Source organism: Vitis vinifera, chromosome 16, assembly GCF_030704535.1.
Source record: "Vitis vinifera cultivar Pinot Noir 40024 chromosome 16, ASM3070453v1".
Classification (NCBI taxonomy): domain Eukaryota; kingdom Viridiplantae; phylum Streptophyta; class Magnoliopsida; order Vitales; family Vitaceae; genus Vitis; species Vitis vinifera.
Genome location: NC_081820.1, coordinates 6,639,398 through 6,659,459, shown reverse-complemented (window position 1 = coordinate 6,659,459; position 20,062 = coordinate 6,639,398). Strand labels below are relative to the sequence as shown.

General features: G+C 36.6%; 1 long non-coding RNA gene across 1 annotated transcript; it reads right to left on the bottom strand.

Annotated features, from left to right (window-relative positions):
- Nucleotides 1–3,558: 3,558 nt before the first annotated feature.
- LOC109124202 (uncharacterized) lies at nucleotides 3,559–4,980 on the bottom strand. The gene is made up of 2 exons (XR_002032122.2): nucleotides 4,885–4,980; nucleotides 3,559–3,955 (listed from the first exon to the last, which is right to left on the bottom strand). It is a non-coding gene; the product is annotated as an uncharacterized LOC109124202 (long non-coding RNA).
- Between the last annotated feature and the right edge of the window lie 15,082 nt (nucleotides 4,981–20,062).

Sequence of the window (20,062 nt, the reverse complement as noted above, 5' to 3'; positions counted from 1 at the left end):
AAATAGAAACTTTTTATAAAAGGTATTAACTTAAAAATCTTATATTTTCAAAAATTATTTCTAAAAAGTGCAGAATACCATGGAACATGTTACTGAGTCAACCGGTTCATATCCGGTCGGCCGGGGTGACGTTTAAAAACCCATTCCGCGCGTAATTTCTTCAGTGTTTTCCTCTGGTAGTCGAAGGGATCCGCCGATTGAGCTGCCACACACCCATTTTGGACGCGATTCCAGCTGTTGCAAGCCTTCGGAGTGAGTTTTGAGGGGTGCGGCTTCACATTTCGGACCTAGGGCGTGAGGTTTGGCAGTGGTCCTCCTTCATCGCGCGTCACAGGCGGGTTCTCTTCTCTTCCCGCGCGCATCACAGGAGATTTCATTGCCCTTGTTTTGACATAGGGGTGGCCCTTTGTAGTGTTTCATGGCGCCTAGGAGAGCTAGGGGTGCGTCGAAGGCACTGGGCAAGCGCCCTGCTCAGCCTTCTCAGGACGGTCAGGCGGAGGCTCGCCGAAAGGCGAGGTTCGACACCGGTCTTTTCACTTCGGTCGACGAATACCAGAGGTACAAGCAGCATTTCGTCCAGAGGAAGGTGGTTGCAGGGAGAAATATAAATTTCGCCCATCTACAACATTTCGGGTTTGAGAGCCTGTTTGCACGCATGGGGTGGCTGCCCTTAGTCACTATTTCAGAGCCCATTTTTCCGACATTAGTCAGGGCATTCTATTCCCGCGTGACATTTGGACATGGAGGACCGATCACTTCAACCGTTAGGGGGGTTCAGATCCATCTGGACCCGGAGAGCATCTGCCGCATTTTGGACATTCCTCCTGGTGGACTCCGAGTATATGATGCCAAGGCCTGGCCGACGGTGCCGGGTTTCGATCCGAGAGAGGCGATTCAGAGGATGTGCGACCTTGCAGATGCCCCGGGGTTGGGCAAACCATCGGCCCATAGCCTGACTGTGACCTGCCGAGTCCTTCACCACATGATAGCGTACATCCTCCTACCACGTGGCGGTCATCAAGATGAGGTTTCCTATTTGGAGGCATTTCTGATTGATTCGATTATGACGGGGAGACGTATTGACGTCGGGTATGTCATGATGATGCACATGATGGCATGCTGCGAGAGGCCCAAACGCATTCTCCCATATGGCCGCTTCATGACACGAGTGTTCAAGGATGCGGGGGTGGATTTGAGCAGGGAGCAGGAGGTCGAGGCGCCCAGCAGTTATGACACATATGATGAGCAGTCGATGACGCGGATGAGGTTGGAGAAGGCCCCAGATGGGTCATGGATTAGGAGGGCGGACCGATCAGTACCACATCCACAGGCAGAGGAAGACGAAGAGGAGGAGATTGGGGAGATGGAGGGTGGGGTAGACCCTCAGCCCGATTTTGAGCATAGAGAGCCTGAGTTTGATATCCCTCCACGGCAGTCGGAGGGTGGCCACATTGACCCGACTATTTTAGATGCGGTGATGACTGAGACGGGTTACACAGCGGGACCATCTGGTCAACCATCATTTACTGAGCCTCATTACACCCATACATCACCTGGCCAGGCTCCTGACGCCGCTGAGCATGCGCCTTGGATGGAGTTGTCTGCGCAGATTACCTCACTTGGGACTCGTATTGAGGAGCGTATGGATCAGCAGCAGGCTACGCATGAGCATATCCTACAGAGGCTTGATCGCCAAGAGCGTCAGCATGAGGAGTTGATGGCGTACCTCCGCGCCGTGTTCCCACCGCCACCCGCTGCACCTTGATTGCATTTAGACCACGTCGTTATTTTGTTTAGCTTGCAAAACTGGGACATATATATTTTGTATTAGCATACGTATATTTAGAGTTGTGTCAGCATGCAAATGTTTTTGATTTTGTTTTAATTTGGATTCAATATATATATATATATATATATATATTATGCTATTTACTTTATTATATGTTGTTTAGTAATATTTACAAGATCGCCAAGTCATATCATCCATATTAGGAGGTACTGAACTTTAACATTCGGCAAATTACCTAAGTCCATGAGTAAGCAATGAACAACTCATCAACTTGGAAGGAGTTAGACCTTTTATGCAATTTATCACGCACCCAAATGTGTAATGTAAGTGAAGTAGACTTGAATGTTCAAAATAATTAAGACACATAAATATAATAGTAAAGGGTTACCAAAAGCATAAATATAAATGAAATAATATACTGTTTCATAATGTCATGTTTTTAAGCGACCGGTCGAAGTATAAGGCTGAGGCCTAACCCCATCTACCCCTCATACCAACTTGGCCTATAGTTTTTAGGCTCAAGCTTAGGGTGTACCCACCCCATCCTTAGCCCAAATAATAAATGATCCCATAATACAAATTTTACCCCAAGTATAATAAATGATCCTGAAGACCAGTTTGACCATAATTAACAACCTAGGGCTTTGAGATTTTAAACTGGGTTTTGTTTTTTCCAATTTTGATAGAAGTTGAAATAAAACAATAATTTTTGTAGAATAATATCATTATTATAAATGTTTCGTTAAAGGCTTATAACTTATTATATAATGCAAAATAGAGTTTTCAGGAGAAACAATTTTTTTTTTTATATATATATATATTTTAAATTATAAATTTTTTTAATAAAATTAAAGAGAATCAATTCATATCGGCATATTTCAAATAGAACAACTCAATAAATTTGTGTAGCTACTAATTTGACCTAAAAACTCGAATTTAATTTTAGATGATATACTAACAATATTTAAAATAAAGGCCATTCATGCATCTTATGAATATTCTTGTTTTTTTTTTTCCTTGTATATATGACTTTAATAAAATAAACATTTGGGTCTCTCAGTATGACCAAGTTATAATACCATATTGAAGTACTGGTTGACCCATTAACTTAAATTCTTACATAAAGAATAATATAATACAATAATGGAGTAATCCGGTCGACCGGTTTAAAGCGACCGGTCTACACCATGTCATTGGCCGGTCGACCGCCTATCATTGGCCGGTCGACCGGTTCCATCTATTACTCTTTAGTTAGTTGTTTTTGAAGTTCAAAAACTATTTTCTATTTTTTAGAATTTTGTTTTTCAAAACAGTTGTCAAATTGACTCTAAAACCCTATTTGTTAATTGTTTTCAAAACCAATTTTTTATTTTCTAGAAAAAAATTGACAATCAATAAATAATTTTATACTCTTAGATGTTTAAAGATATAAAATTTATAAATAATATATTTTAATTGTTTTTACTTGTTTTTTAAATATTATTATATAAATATAAAAAATATTAAAAATAAAACATTACATATAAATTTTTAAAAAAAAAAATATTTAACATTTAAAAAAAACTTAAAAAAAAAAAAGTTAAAAACATTTCAAGTTATCAAACAAAATGTTTTACAAAACATTAAAAAACATTTTCAGAAAGTCATGGTGTTTCCTCTTTGGACTTCTGTATTGATCACTTCAACAGGGATGTTCTGCACATTAATACATTAATGGGCAAAAAGTATTTTCATTACAGATTTCTCTGTACACGAAGACAAATTGACCCTTCTTATAACTTCAATTTCATTGTACAGAAACATCAAAACAGTAATAAATAAGCCAACAAAACTGTTGTAAACCACATTCCTAAGCCTCATCTCAATATACATTCCATTGGCATTTCACCCTTCTACTCAAGAGGCAGCTGACAATATTCAATAACTTCAGCATCTAAGAACCAGAGCATTGGTGTCAAAAGCCGGGTTTCTTTCTTCTCCCAGGAGCCCGAATCAATGTCTAGCTTGGACTCAGATAGAGGGCAGCCAAAGTAGGATCAAAGACAACATGGTAGGAACTGAGAACCCTGCGTCGTTCCGTTAACACTTTTAACATCTGTGGAGTGGAGCAGGATATACGTCCAGTGGCTGATATATCACCCGATCGTTGTGAGGCAAGGGTCCCTCCTGAAGAAATTGCAAGGAAATAGACGTTTATTACCATCACTACTAACAATAGAGCCAAACTCCATGGAAGAAGGTTTCAGAAACAGAAACAAGCACCATGCAATGTGAGAAAACATACAGGATCCTGATTTCAGTACAAACTTGATTCCACATCAGGAATTGGTGAAAATATAGCAAGAATAACAGGCTTGGAGACACCATATAAGTCATCCAATCAGGCAGGGATGGTTTCTCTATAAATTTTTGCTTAAAATGTGGATTGTCCAAACACTAATGGTGAGAGGTACTAAATGGAAATTTGTGAATGATGGGCATATACTATTCATAACACTTGCAATTCCAAAGTATGTGACTGTTCACCTTCAAACCACTCATTGCAATTTCTTCTGTCTGTTCAATGTACTGGATCAATACCAAATGTCACTACTTGCATATTACAATGGAATAAGCAATGCCAAAGGGACTGTAATGTAAGCCTCCTTATGTATCATTTTACATGTTCCTTTTTGTTACAAGTTACAATTGGTTGCAACTGGAATAATTTTTATGGGTTGCTTTAGATGATCATTCAGACTAAAATAATGGATGTCATTCTGTTCATTTGTTCAATGAAAACCTGGCAAAATGACCCAATTTGCTGGCATTTTATGTACAAAGACAAAGCATTTATCCTTCCTTTTTCATGCTGACACATGTTATACATATAGGGATTAGGCATATGTCCATAATCATGCATGGTTGCAGGTTTCTTTAGGTCACAGCATCGAACAAGTCAGCAGGCATTGAGACCCATGATTGTCTCTGTCATATTGAACACACCCATATATGAATGGAAGAAATTACACAACAAAGATATATGGAGAAAATAATCAACTAAGCAACTTGGGGAAAATGATAGGCATGGAATAAAAGTAGAATATACACTGTACTTTATCAACTCGCCATATGGACTATCAGGTCTATCTATTAACCGCACTCGTTTTGTCAAAGCAGTAAGCCCCAACCTTGAATTTGCTGCGCTGATTACCATCTCTCTAGCAATTTGAACAAACAAGTAGCATGAGGGATTGGAAAGGCATATAAACCAACTAACATCATCCACAACTCAATATACCAGTATCTTGCAAAGAGCACAGAGAACATTATGGTTAATTCCATGTTTGTTTTAAACACCAACAGAAGTTACTAGCAGCATAAAAATCCGTTTTGTACATAAATCTAAACACATCAAATTATAAAGTGCATTCATGATTAATTTACATTGTGATCCTATTAGAAAAAAAACGTAGCTTGCTTCTGTAATCAATCTAGATAGAAAGAGAAGTTGCATTTTCAGTGATGCTTATGGGTACATACCAAGTATGAAAGCCTTTTCTCTTGAATATAAACACTTGATTTATAAATAGAAAAAGACCCAACATAATCCTTCCCACATGGTCCTTGAGGATTGTGGACATCCGTTTCCCATCATCAACCACACTGACATGTAATGAAAAAGGCATTACGAAAAACCATGTAATGGGTTAGTTGAAAATCATAACACTGTGTCTAAATAAAGTGCAAATCATTAAGGTAAAACAAGTCTCATGGAATAAGCATTACTAGATTTGAATTCCATGATGAGAGAGAATTTTCGTAAGCCTTGCTTCCAGCTCATCTCAATGCGTGTGTTATCAAGCAACATGTGTGAGGATTGTTCCCCACGTTTGGAAAAAGTAAGATAGACACCCTTGTACACCCTTGTACTTTTAGTACATTGGCCTTGTACACTTAGTGTAAATGGCTTGTCCAGTCACCAAATCCCTAATAGGTACATATTTCCAAGTGAATATGGGTGGGTAACCAATGTTTCCATTACCATGGACTAGGGAAAATGACACAAAAGGTGACCCAAATTTCAGTTCATATTCATGATTACTAGGGAAGCTAATAGGATGAATGAACATGGTAGACATCAATTAAATTGCATGCAATGCGTGTGTTATCAAGCAACATGTGTGAGGATTGTTCCCCACGTTTGGAAAAAGTAAGATAGACACCCTTGTACACCCTTGTACTTTTAGTACATTTGCCTTGTACACTTAGTGTAAATGGCTTGTCCAGTCACCAAATCCCTAATAGGTACATATTTCCAAGTGAATATGGGTGGGTAACCAATGTTTCCATTACCATGGACTAGGGAAAATGACACAAAAGGTGACCCAAATTTCGGTTCATATTCATGATTACTAGGGAAGCTAATAGGATGAATGAACATGGTAGACATCAATTAAATTGCATGCAATGCGTGTGTTATCAAGCAACATGTGTGAGGATTGTTCCCCACGTTTGGAAAAAGTAAGATAGACACCCTTGTACACCCTTGTACTTTTAGTACATTTGCCTTGTACACTTAGTGTAAATGGCTTGTCCAGTCACCAAATCCCTAATAGGTACATATTTCCAAGTGAATATGGGTGGGTAACCAATGTTTCCATTACCATGGACTAGGGAAAATGACACAAAAGGTGACCCAAATTTTGGTTCATATTCATGATTACTAGGGAAGCTAGTAGGATGAATGAACATGGTAGACATCAATTAAATTGCATGCAATGCGTGTGTTATCAAGCAACATGTGTGAGGATTGTTTCCCACGTTTGGAAAAAGTAAGATATACACCCTTGTACACCCTTGTATTTTAGTACATTTGCCCTGTACACTTAGTGTAAATGGCTTGTCCAGTCACCAAATCCCTAATAGGTACATATTTCCAAGTGAATATGGGTGGGTAACCAATGTTTCCATTACCATGGACTAGGGAAAATGACACAAAAGGTGATCCAAATTTCGGTTCATATTCATGATTACTAGGGAAGCTAATAGGATGAATGAACATGGTAGACATCAATTAAATTGCATGCAATGCGTGTGTTATCAAGCAACATGTGTGAGGATTGTTCCCTACGTTTGGAAAAAGTAAGATAGACACCCTTGTACACCCTTGTACTTTTAGTACATTGGCCTTGTACACTTAGTGTAAATGGCTTGTCCAGTCACCAAATCCCTAATAGGTACATATTTCCAAGTGAATATGGGTGGGTAACCAATGTTTCCATTACCATGGACTAGGGAAAATGACACAAAAGGTGACCCAAATTTCGGTTCATATTCTTGATTACTAGGGAAGCTAATAGGATGAATGAACATGGTAGACATCAATTAAATTGCATGCAATGCGTGTGTTATCAAGCAACATGTGTGAGGATTGTTCCCCACGTTTGGAAAAAGTAAGATAGACACCCTTGTACACCCTTGTACTTTTAGTACATTGGCCTTGTACACTTAGTGTAAATGGCTTGTCCAGTCACCAAATCCCTAATAGGTACATATTTCCAAGTGAATATGGGTGGGTAACCAATGTTTCCATTACCATGGACTAGGGAAAATGACACAAAAGGTGACCCAAATTTCGGTTCATATTCATGATTACTAGGGAAGCTAATAGGATGAATGAACATGGTAGACATCAATTAAATTGCATGCAATGCGTGTGCTATCAAGCAACATGTGTGAGGATTGTTCCCCACGTTTGGAAAAAGTAAGATAGACACCCTTGTACACCCTTGTACTTTTAGTACATTTGCCTTGTACACTTAGTGTAAATGGCTTGTCCAGTCACCAAATCCCTAATAGGGACATATTTCCAAGTGAATATGGGTGGGTAACCAATGTTTCCATTACCATGGACTAGGGAAAATGACACAAAAGGTGACCCAAATTTCGGTTCATATTCATGATTACTAGGGAAGCTAATAGGATGAATGAACATGGTAGACATCAATTAAATTGCATGCAATGCGTGTGTTATCAAGCAACATGTGTGAGGATTGTTCCCCACGTTTGGAAAAAATAAGATAGACACCCTTGTACACCCTTGTACTTTTAGTACATTGGCCTTGTACACTTAGTGTAAATGGCTTGTCCAGTCACCAAATCCCTAATAGGTACATATTTCCAAGTGAATATGGGTGGGTAACCAATGTTTCCATTACCATGGACTAGGGAAAATGACACAAAAGGTGACCCAAATTTCGGTTCATATTCATGATTACTAGGGAAGCTAATAGGATGAATGAACATGGTAGACATCAATTAAATTGCATGCAATGCGTGTGTTATCAAGCAACATGTGTGAGGATTGTTCCCCATGTTTGGAAAAAGTAAGATAGACACCCTTGTACACCCTTGTACTTTTAGTACATTGGCCTTGTACACTTAGTGTAAATGGCTTGTCCAGTCACCAAATCCCTAATAGGTACATATTTCCAAGTGAATATGGGTGGGTAACCAATGTTTCCATTACCATGGACTAGGGAAAATGACACAAAAGGTGACCCAAATTTCGGTTCATATTCATGATTACTAGGGAAGCTAATAGGATGAATGAACATGGTAGACATCAATTAAATTGCATGCAATGCGTGTGTTATCAAGCAACATGTGTGAGGATTGTTCCCCACGTTTGGAAAAAGTAAGATACACACCCTTGTACACCCTTGTATTTTAGTACATTTGCCCTGTACACTTAGTGTAAATGGCTTGTCCAGTCACCAAATCCCTAATAGGTACATATTTCCAAGTGAATATGGGTGGGTAACCAATGTTTCCATTACCATGGACTAGGGAAAATGACACAAAAGGTCACCCAAATTTCGGTTCATATTCATCATTACTAGGGAAGCTAATAGGATGAATGAACATGGTAGACATCAATTAAATTGCATGCAATGCGTGTGTTTTCAAGGAACATGTGTGAGGATTGTTCCCCACGTTTGGAAAAAGTAAGATAGACACCCTTGTACACCCTTGTACTTTTAGTACATTGGCCTTGTACACTTAGTTTAAATGCCTTGTACAATGGCAAAAATTTGACATACCTAAAACTAATAGCGTGCATATGGGTGAGCTACCATGTTCCAATGTGATGCCTAAGGGAAAATGGGGAAGGGAAAAGGGGGAAGTGAAATACAATATAGGTTCTTATTCATCATTATTGTCGTTGGTCATCCAATCAACATGTATGAAGTAATAAAATTGAAGGGGATGAGTGCGTCATCAAGGAATGTGTGTGAGGGAATGTTCCTCATCCTTTCAAAATGGAAATGATTTTAAACATTGCAAATACTTCAACATAGGTACATTTGTACACCCTTGTACATTAAGCACAGGTACCTTGTACACTTAGTGTAAATGTCTTGTACACAGACATAAATTCCATACAACCACTACTGAATGTATACTCATGCATAGGAAGATTCAGAGTTTTCACTCTGGTGACATGGCATTTCACATTTACCAGCTGTGAAACCCATTATTTTACAACAATTTGAGTTGGAAATGTAAAGGGCATTTTCGTCTGTTAACATTTGATATCCTTATCATTAATTAGGTCAGTTAGATGGACCATTTCTTAATTTTTGGGCCCAGCTGGGCCCAAAACACAATTCTCCTGTGTTTTGTTTTTTATACTACAATGAGATCGGTTTCTTAATTAAGAAACATGTGTCGGTCAAGAAGGATTCACGGTATGACTTATAATAATCAAATACGATAAACCCTAGATGACAACATGCACAAAATATATACACATTGATGATTCTTATCGTATAATAAATCCCGAAAAAAGACATGCATCGTTTGTAGTCAGAGCCTAACCCCTCATCAACAATGGATGAAACAATAAAACATGAGCTAAAAAAATGTTAATATGGTTGCTTGCTTAAAAAACAATATCACAATGTATTGTAAGTAGGTTTTACGAATGACACAAGCTTGATTAATTAATCAAAAACCCGATCACCTACTAATTACACAATGCATGAATGGTACACCTAAACTGACTGCATTGTCATGACCCAAAATGGAATCACATGGATTGAGCTCATTTTCATGAATAAATCAAGCATTTTTACTCGTTTGATTGATATAATCACCGTAGTAGACCTAGACTCATTGTGATATCATGGCCGGAGATCAATCAAATGATATGAGATCATTTTTCCAATCGCATGCTAATACACCAAATCTCACTGCATTGCAGTGAACCGAAACCTAATCACATAAAATGAGCTCATTTTCGTGAAGAAATCTAGTGTTTCTAATAGTTTGATTGATATAAATTACAATCATGCTAATACACCAAAACTCACTGCACTGCCAGGACCCGGAATCAAATCGGACCAAATGAGCTCATTTTCATGAACAATCTGACCATTTTCAAATCCTTTGATTCACATAATCACACCAAATGAGCTCATTTTCCCCTAACAAATCGCCCTCATTCAAATAATCAATAATACAGCTAAACTCATTGCAATGCCATGACCCGGAATCAAACCAAATAAAATGAGTTCATTTTCACAAACAAATTGTTTGATTACTACATCTATACTCACTTCACTGCCATGACCCAAAATCAAATCACACCAAATGAGCTCATTTTCATGAAGAAATCGGCCATTTCGAATCTTTGATTAACATAATCATACCAATAACACACCTAAACTCACTGCAATGCCATCACCCGGAATCAAATCAGACCAAATGAGCTCATTTTCATGAACAAATACATCAATTTCATTAGATTCCATTAACATAATTGTAAATGGGTAGAATTGGATAGACAATTTTGGGTATGCAATGCATATATGATATTAAAATGATCATAATCAATGGTGAATGTGATTGAAAACTAAGAATTAAAGAAATGACTTTGGTCGGCCCATTTTTCATAAATAAATTTAAATCATGCATGAATCCACCCATTGAATACACAATCTAACAACTAACCCCTAATCAATCAGTCAATTAATCATTCATTCAATCAATTAATTAATTAATTAATCAATCACTGATATATTTATATATTTACAACCTAAATTCATAAAAATATTCAGCAATTAAGCATAGTTCTTCAAGGTAATCTCATCAACATAATCCAAACCTTAGAATAAATTTCTGAGAATCAAAGCCATATACGAGAAAAAAATTTCTCAAAAATGAAGATGAGAAAAAACTCACCCAGAATATATTTTCTGCATTACCAAACAAATAATCTGAAGCTTTAGGCCCTAAAATCTTCACCAAAACACATAAAAAATTTCCTTCAAAGCAAACAAAAATGGCTCAGTGAAACTGCACTCTGTTTTCTCTCTCTAAAAACCCTTTTGTGTATACAGAGAAAACCTTAGTTCGCTCTCAAGTGTCTCTTTTTAGGAACTATGTCGAAATCCCATAAACCAGAAAAGGAGAAAATCCTGTTTGTTTGAGCGGAAAATGGTTTCTCGGGTGGGAAAAAGTTGTGAGCTTTCGTGAAAAAGGAGTGAACTTTGGTGGAAAAGGGGCAAACTCTGGTGAGAATTGAAGGAAAGAATGGTGGGACGAGTAAGAATTGGCCGGAGAAGAGTTGGGGTTGAACGGAGAAACTGAAACTCCGGCAAGAAAGAGAGTAGAAGGAGAGGGTATATGTGAGTGGTTTTTAGGAAGATTCAGAATTTTCACTCTGGTGACATGGCATTTCACGTTTACCAGCTGTGAAACCCATTATTTTACAACAACTTGAGTTGGAAATGTAAAGGGCATTTTCGTCTGTTAACATTTGATATCCTTATCATTAATTTAGTTAGTTAGATGGACCATTCCTTAATTTTTGGGCCCAGCTGGGCCCAAAACACAATTCTCCCATTAAAGTTCTTACCACTGCACATGGGTTGTTACTCACTCAAAGTAAGTACATTTAGGATGTTCTTTCTCGTACCAAAATGTCTGATGCTAAGGAAGTTCACATTTCTCTTTCCACTAGCTCCGTTTTATCTCTCCATGATAGTGCAAACCTTTCTAATGCTACTGAATATCGACAGGTTGTTGGTATCTTATAGTACTTGTTTATTACATGTCCTAATATTTCTTTCACAGTCAACAAACTCTCATAGTTCATGCATCAACCCACCACTGCCCACTGGGTTGCTATCAAACATCTTCTTTGTTACTTGAAAGGTACCATCTCACATGGTCTCTTTTTACGCAAGAACTCCCCACTTCATCTCCATGCCTTCTTTGATTCTAATTGGGCTGGGAATAAAGATGATAGGACGTCAACCATTGCCTACGTTGTCTTCTTTGACCACAATCCAATTTCATGGGCTTCTAAGCAGTAATGCTCTGTTTCTCGTTCATCCATTGAAGTAGAGTACCAAGTAGTTGCTTTTACTGCTACTAAACTTTCATGGATTCGCTCTTTACTCATGGAACTCAATGTCTCTTTTCCACAACAACCCACTATATATTGTGATAATGTGGGGACCACCTACTTATGTGTCAATCCTGTTTTCCATTCTCGTATGAAACATGTTGAAATCGATTTTCATTTTGTCCGTGACCAAGTCAATAATGGCAATCTTAGTGTATCTCATGTCTCCTCCCAAGATCAGCTTGTTGATGCCCTAACCAAGCCCCTATCACACCAACGGTTGCTCTTATTACGGTCCAAGATTGGTGTCCTCCCAGGATGCCCACTTTTGCAAGGGCATGATAGAGATAATTTTGGTAATAGCAACAACAACATTTCTAGAATATATTATTCCAATGCACCCAATAAGGGAGATTCCAAAGAAAATTCTAGTGCAATAAGAATTCCTCAAATCAAGGCTTGATCAATGTATATATTCTTTGTAATTACTATAGACTAGAATTTTCTAGGGATAATTATGTTTTGGGGGTAGATGGGCCCCCGTATTAACAAAAGGTCTATGTAACTCTTCAAATTGAGCCCAAAACCCAATGAAAGTATGGAAATTGAGTTGAAGGATATCATCCTTCAGTATTTCCAAAAATGCCCTTTGTTGATTTTGAGAAAAAAAATTAATATTTTTGAAAAATACTTTTATTTAATTTAATATTTTTTAAAAATACTTTTATGTAATTTAATATTTTTTAAAATAATTTTATTTAATTTAATATTTTTTAAAAAAAAAATTTATTTAATTTAATATTTTTTTAAATACTTTAATTTAATTTAATATTTTTGAAAAAAAAATTTAATTTAATATTTTTGAAAAAAAAATTTAATTTAATATTTTTGAAAAAAAAATTATTTAATTTAATATTTTTGAAAACTACTTTTATTTAATTTAGTATTTTTGAAAAAAAATTATTGAAAAAAAATTATTTAACTTAATTTTATAAAATATTTTATATGTATTATTAAAGGGTATATTTGTCCGTTACTATTTCATATCTTTCAACTCAATTTGAAGAGTTATATGGACCTTTTGTTAATTTGGGGCCCATCTAGCCCCAAAAGATAATTCTCCCAATTTTCTATAGCAACATTTTTGTTATTGCCATATACATCAAGTCAACACTCATGTATATTTAAACATAGTATCAATAAGAATTTTCAATGTGTGCTTTCTCGTTTATCCCTACAACCCTCTGCCTTTCTTCTTCTTAATTGTGGCTATTCCTAGTTTGAGATATCTTGCAAGGAAAAAGAAAAACCACAAAATGAAAGGAAATAGAATCAAAATCAACAATGTGATTGAAGTATTCACAAGTGATTGAAGTATTTAAATAATTGTCTAGAAATTGAATAACAATAAAAATAATTGATTTTAACTATTTCTTCATAGTAAGAAATAAAAAAAAAAAAATGTATGCATTTATCGTGATAGCCTTATAAAAAAAAATCTATTTTTATTGTTTTTTATATAACTTAGTTTAATGATTATATTAGTATGACTTTTTTTTTCTCTAAATAATATTTCAAGATTATTTTTTTAATAACTCATTTATCTTTATGTTTATAATTTTAATGGGTTTAAAAATACTTAAATATATCAAATTCTAAGATAAGTTGAATGACTTAAAAAATATTTAAATATTTAAAAGATCAAATTATAATAGGTATTTATTTCTAAATATTTAAGTCTATAATAAATATGCACCCCATTTCACCATCTACCAAGTAAGTGTAATGGTTGAAGTAGGAATCAAACTTATTGATTTTATTACGAAAAATGGAGTAAACACGTCATTAATTATCGGAGTTATCCATCCAATTATCAATTATTATCCTCTCATTTAAATTTTTTTGTTTAACTACCCAACCTCATGAATTAGCTCTTAAAAAAAAAGAAAAAAAAAAAATCAAGGGCAGCCATTATTTTAATAAACTTATCTATTTTATAATTTTTCTGTCCCTGCGAAAATCTATTATGGATTACAACTTACAACCCAATGAATTTATTGGGCTGGGCTTGGGATGGTTGTAAGAAAATCCCTGCTCTAGAGACTTTGCTTTTGTACATAATTTAACTCGAAACCTTTTTGATTGTGAGGAAGCTTATGCAAAAAGGTTTCTTCATCAGTTTATTTTGGCAATAATAAGTGCAGAATTGTTGATGATAAAAAACAATCCCACAATGACCAAGACTATTGTTGAAATGTCCATGACTAACAGTCGATTTGGCTATATTTTCTAAAACTACTTTTAAATTAAAAAAAAAACAATTTTTTAATATTTTATAAAAATAAGGGGTGTTAGGTTGGTGTTTTTTAGAACTGTTTAATATTCTTCAAAACAAAAAACACAAAATGCAAGTTTGGCGAGTGGTTGTTGTCTTGATTCCCATTGTTCTCCGTGTTTTCAAATCTCCCTTTTCAAAAAACAACAAAAAGTTGTTTCCCTTGTTTTTCCTACTGTTTAGAGAACAAAGAAAAAACGGCATCTCTCCGTGTTTTCAATTTGGTGTTCTCCATGTTGTCCCTGTGATATTTCTCCTCCGACACGTCTGCAACCTCCAACACGTCTGTACGCACAAATTTCGTAAAATTTTATCCTGTAAAAATTAACAAAATAAAATAGGAAAATTAATGCGAACAAACGATTTATTAAATTTAAAAATGTAGTGCGGGTACAATCTTAGAAATAAATAATATTCTTTCCAAAAGAATATTTTTCCCTCTGATTCTTTTGACTTGATCACACTTCGGAAGACGACGATGACGTTTTCTTGATTTCAGAGATCAATCGAGGGCCACAAATGGCTTATTCTCGAATGACCTTGTTGAATGGCAAAGAACGATTGTATTAGTTCTTTTGCCGTTTACCGAACTTGCAAGGAGATTTGATGAAGCTCTCTATTGTTGTGAAGCCCCTTCTCATATACGGAGTTACCTTTGGATTTTCTCCTTAGGATTTTCCGCCTTAGGATTTTCCTCTCTAGAAATTTTCCTTTCTTCTCCTTTTTTTCCTTGATGGAAGACACCTCTATTTATAGGTGAAGATAGGGAATTTGAATTTCAGAATCCCCAATTTTAGTTGCTTAATTCAAGGGATTTAGTTCCTTAATTTTAGCAAATTTTCTTATCCGGGAGGTTTTACCAACAAGATAATAATAATAATAACAATTTTCTTATTATTATTATTATCCTTTTTATAGTTGGAGATGAGAGAGACTTATCCATAAGATGGGAGACTTATCCATAAGATGATTTTTTTTTTTTTAGAAGACCAAATTAGTGGTAATTTAATCCACTAATTTTTTTATGTCTATAAGTGCCCCCACTTCAAGAATTATCACGTACATGCATTGTCATGTAGATGGGGTGAATCTTGAAGTAATAATTTTTTTTTTTTTTTTTTGTGTGCCGTACGCAGTTTATGCTCATGTGGGCTAGGAGCATCACTTGTCTTGAGTTTGATTGAAGGATGATAAATTCACACCCTTGGAATAAAGTTTAATTGAGGGTCAAAGATGACTTATTCTCAACCAAACTTATGAAGACCTTTCTTAAGCATTTTGGAGAACAAAAGAAGTCATTTGTCTTGATTTTCTTCAGTCTCAAAAGTGGATGAATGACACTTTTGTATTGTATTTGATATTCTACCACGAGCTTGTTGAAGAATGTGTCAAGCTTGGACTTGATTTTAATCCAAGGGTGGTAACCACGTGTTCTTGGAGGAAAATTTAATTGAGGGTCAATGATGACTTGCTCTCAAGTAAACTTATCAACAATTTCCTCAAGTGTTTTGAAGAACCCATCCTTGTCTTCTTTAGCTTTGAAGGTGGATGAATGACACTTTTGTTTGTGTTTGATATTCTTCCACGAGCTTGTTGAAGAATGTTTGGAGTTTTATTTTGACTTTTGAAGCTTCTAGGTTGCATCGCCCTTTTGAGAACGCGTCATGCTGAAAAAAAGAACACTTGTATGTAGAGAAGTCAGAAATTTTAGTTTGGAATCTCTAAATTTGACTTCTTTAATACAAAGGGTTTGTTCCTCGGTTTAAGAAGTTTGCCAAGAATGATTTTTTTTTTTTACTACAGTTTAAGCTCTTGTAGGATAGGAGCAATATGTAGTTTAGGCTCATGCTTTAAGGAGAATCACTAGAATGCTGAGGTTTGAAAACAATTGTGGTAAAATTTGATGTCACGCCATTTTCATCGCCGCTGGTGTAGGTGATGTTTGCACAACATGTCGCACAATCGTGGTCTTTGTCTTCAAATCTTTTTGCCCCCTTTATTTTTGTGGCATAAAATGATGGATTCCTATGTATCTCATCATCTTTCTTGGTTTTGCTTGGCTCTGCACTGAAAGCATTTTCTTCATCTTTACCTGACTCATCTTCTTTCGAAATCTCATGATAAGAGACCATATGAGTTGATGTCACCATCCCTCTATTGAAGAACTCCTGAGGGAAGTATTCTTCTAAGGTGATAGGGGTAATGAGCTTTTGTACCAAGAGATCATCAACCTGTACAATCGTTTGTTTTCTTTTAGGTTTCTTTTCTTATTTCTTCTTCGCATATCGATGAATATTTTGCATACGTTGTTCCTTCCTAGGAAGATTTGGGTAGGGATGAGATTCTTGCTTCTTGTGAGATCTTCTTCGTGTCACCAATGTCCAACCTTCTTCGTTATACAACATTGATTCATTATCAAAATAGAAGTGACGAATGGTGTCTTGACATGACACTTGCGTTTGCTTTGGTTTCGGTGACTCACATTGGATAGTATCGGTGCATGCCTCCAGTGTCTTAGGTGGAACATGTAACAAAACAGGATCGATGGACCCAAATGTGACTATAGCATGATTTGACTCTACTACTTCATCTAGATCCAGATGAATTCTTCCTTGTTTTGCAAGTTTCATTATAAGATCTTTTAAGATGAAACATTTCTCCACCAGGTGACTGACAATTCGATGGTAATGACAATAGTTCGGATCATTAAGATGACCCATTTCTTCTGGACGCTTGCACTCAGGTAGCTCAATAACTTTTTTCTGGAGCAGGTCTTCCAACATGCTAGGCACATCAGAGTCAGGAAAAGGATACCTCTTCTCCTTTAATTCCTTAAAGGTGAACCAACACCTCTCATTTTCTTGGGTTGGTCTAACCTCTTTTACTTCTTTCTTTTTATCTCGCGCAAGAGTCACATTTACCATCATTGACTCCTGGATGGGTTTTATTGAAATCTTATCACTTGCTTTCCCATTGTGTCTTTCTCTTTGCTGGCCAATGATAAGGTCATTTTTAGCATCATGGTTGGCGATGCTGAGCTCCATGTCATGTGCTCGGGTAGCTAATTCTTCAAAGGTACGGGGTCGTATCCCCTGGAGAATGTATAGGAGACCCCAATGCATTCCTTGTATGCACATCTCCATGGCTGATACCTCCGATAATCTATCTTTGCAGTCGAGACCTAAGGAACACCAACGGTTGATATAATCTACAACCGGTTCATCTTTCCATTGCTTAGTGTTAGTAAGTTCCATCATACTTACAATTCGTCGAGTGCTATAGAAACGGTTGAGGAATTCACGTTCCATTTGGTCCCAACTATCAATACACTCTGGTGCAAGGTCTATGTACCAATCGAAAGCATTCCCTCGAAGAGAACGGACGAATTGTTTAACTAATAAGTCACCATCTGTAGCTGCATTGTTACAGGTTTCAACGAAATGGGCAACATGTTGTTTTGGATTGCCTTTTCCGTCAAATGATTGAAATTTTGGAGGTTGATAACCCATAGGCATACGTAGGTTATCAATCCTCTTAGTGTAAGGTTTAGAGTACATGAGTGTACTCTGTGAGGGTCCACCGTACTGTGCCCTAATGGTGTTAGTTATCATGTCCTGAAGTTGTTGGACAGATAATGACGCCACTGAGGCAGATTCTGTCATTTGTCTCTCACCTTGCATTGTCTTATACGTATGTAGCGCATCATCGAGAGGAGATGCAACATTCGGAGGGTGGTTGAGTCCGTGACTTGACTCACCCGCATTTTGTACTTGTGTCTCAACCTTGTTTATGAGAGAGGCTATCTGCATGTCTTTCTCCTCAACCGTCTTGGTGAGTTTGGCGATGGCGAGAGCCATTTCTGCTAATTGTTCCTCTACGGATGTAGTGCCGGTTGCCATTACCGGCATGGTCATCGAGAAGGGAGAAGTAAAAGAGTCAGAATGATTGGAGTAGTTTTCCTCCTTTGATATTCTGGTTGGCGATCCGGAGTATGAGCCAGTGCTCGAGTTGGCGTCAGTAACAGAGCAAGGAGATTTATCCCCAAAGTCCCTTAGTGTTGAAGAGAGCTTTCCCATGCTACGAGGACTATGGCTCTTTGCCCCCAAAGAGGCTAAGGTGATGAGCGGTTGATGCTCATCATGGGTCCTTACCGGTTTTGGAAAACAAGAAGACTCACTTGCTTGTTTTGTTGAGAGCGAAGATGTTGATTTTGCTTTGCTACGAGTCATGGGGCCCGTAGCGGTGTCATGTGTTGATTGTGCAATGACGATCTTATCATTGCCCTTGTTGTCATGCACAACTTGAGTTCTTTTGGGTGCCATCGACGTAGTAGAGATCAATCTTCTAACAAAAGAGATGAGAGGCAGAGAGGTCCCACCGAGCGTGCCAAAAATTTGTACGCACAAATTTCGTAAAATTTTATCCTGTAAAAATTAACAAAATAAAATAGGAAAATTAATGCGAACAAACGATTTATTAAATTTAAAAATGTAGTGCAGGTACAATTTCAGAAATAAATAATATTCTTTCCAAAAGAATATTTTTCCCTCTGATTCTTTTGACTTGATCACACTTCGGAAGACGACGATGATGTTTTCTTGATTTCAGAGATCAATCGAAGGCCACAAATGGCTTATTCTCGAATGACCTTGTTGAATGGTAAAGAACGATTGTATTAGTTCTTTTGCCGTTTACCGAACTTGCAAGGAGATTTGATGAAGCTTTCTATTGTTGTGAAGCCCCTTCTCCTATACGGAGTTACCTTTGGATTTTCTCCTTAGGATTTTCCGCCTTAGGATTTTCCTCTCTAGAAATTTTCCTTTCATCTCCTTTTTTTCCTTGATGGAAGACACCTCTATTTATAGGTGAAGATAGGGAATTTGAATTTCAGAATCCCCAATTTTAGTTGCTTAATTCAAGGGATTTAGTTCCTTAATTTTAGAAAATTTTCTTATCCGGGAGGTTTTACCAACAAGATAATAATAATAATAACAATTTTCTTATTATTATTATTATCCTTTTTATAGTTGGAGATGAGAGAGACTTATCCATAAGATGGGAGACTTATCCATAAGATGATTTTTTTTTTTTTTTTTAGAACACCAAATTAGTGGTAATTTAATCCACTAATTTTTTTATGTCTACAACGTCTACTACGAGTCTCTCTACCAGCACGATACCGAGGTGCGATTCGCTCATTTTTTTCTATCAAATCCCTCTCATAGATGCAAATCCCAGGTGCGATTCGCCACCCTAGCTTCGCTCTTGTCTAATTTATCATGAAATTTCCGTGGGGCTTTTAGTTTTCAAGCATGCTTCTTCTTGGTTACTCTGTTTGGTTGTTGAGAAAATCTGGATTTTTTTTCTTGGGGTTTATAAGATTTAGGGATTTTTTTTCTCCATAAGGGCAGTGATTCGCAAGTTCTTGGTAGTTCTGGGTCTAAAAACAAAGTACCAGAAAAGGAGAAAAAACCAGAAAGAGGGAAAAAGTTTCTGATGTTCATTTTAGAAAATACTGAAAGGTTGTGATGGGTTCTTGTGG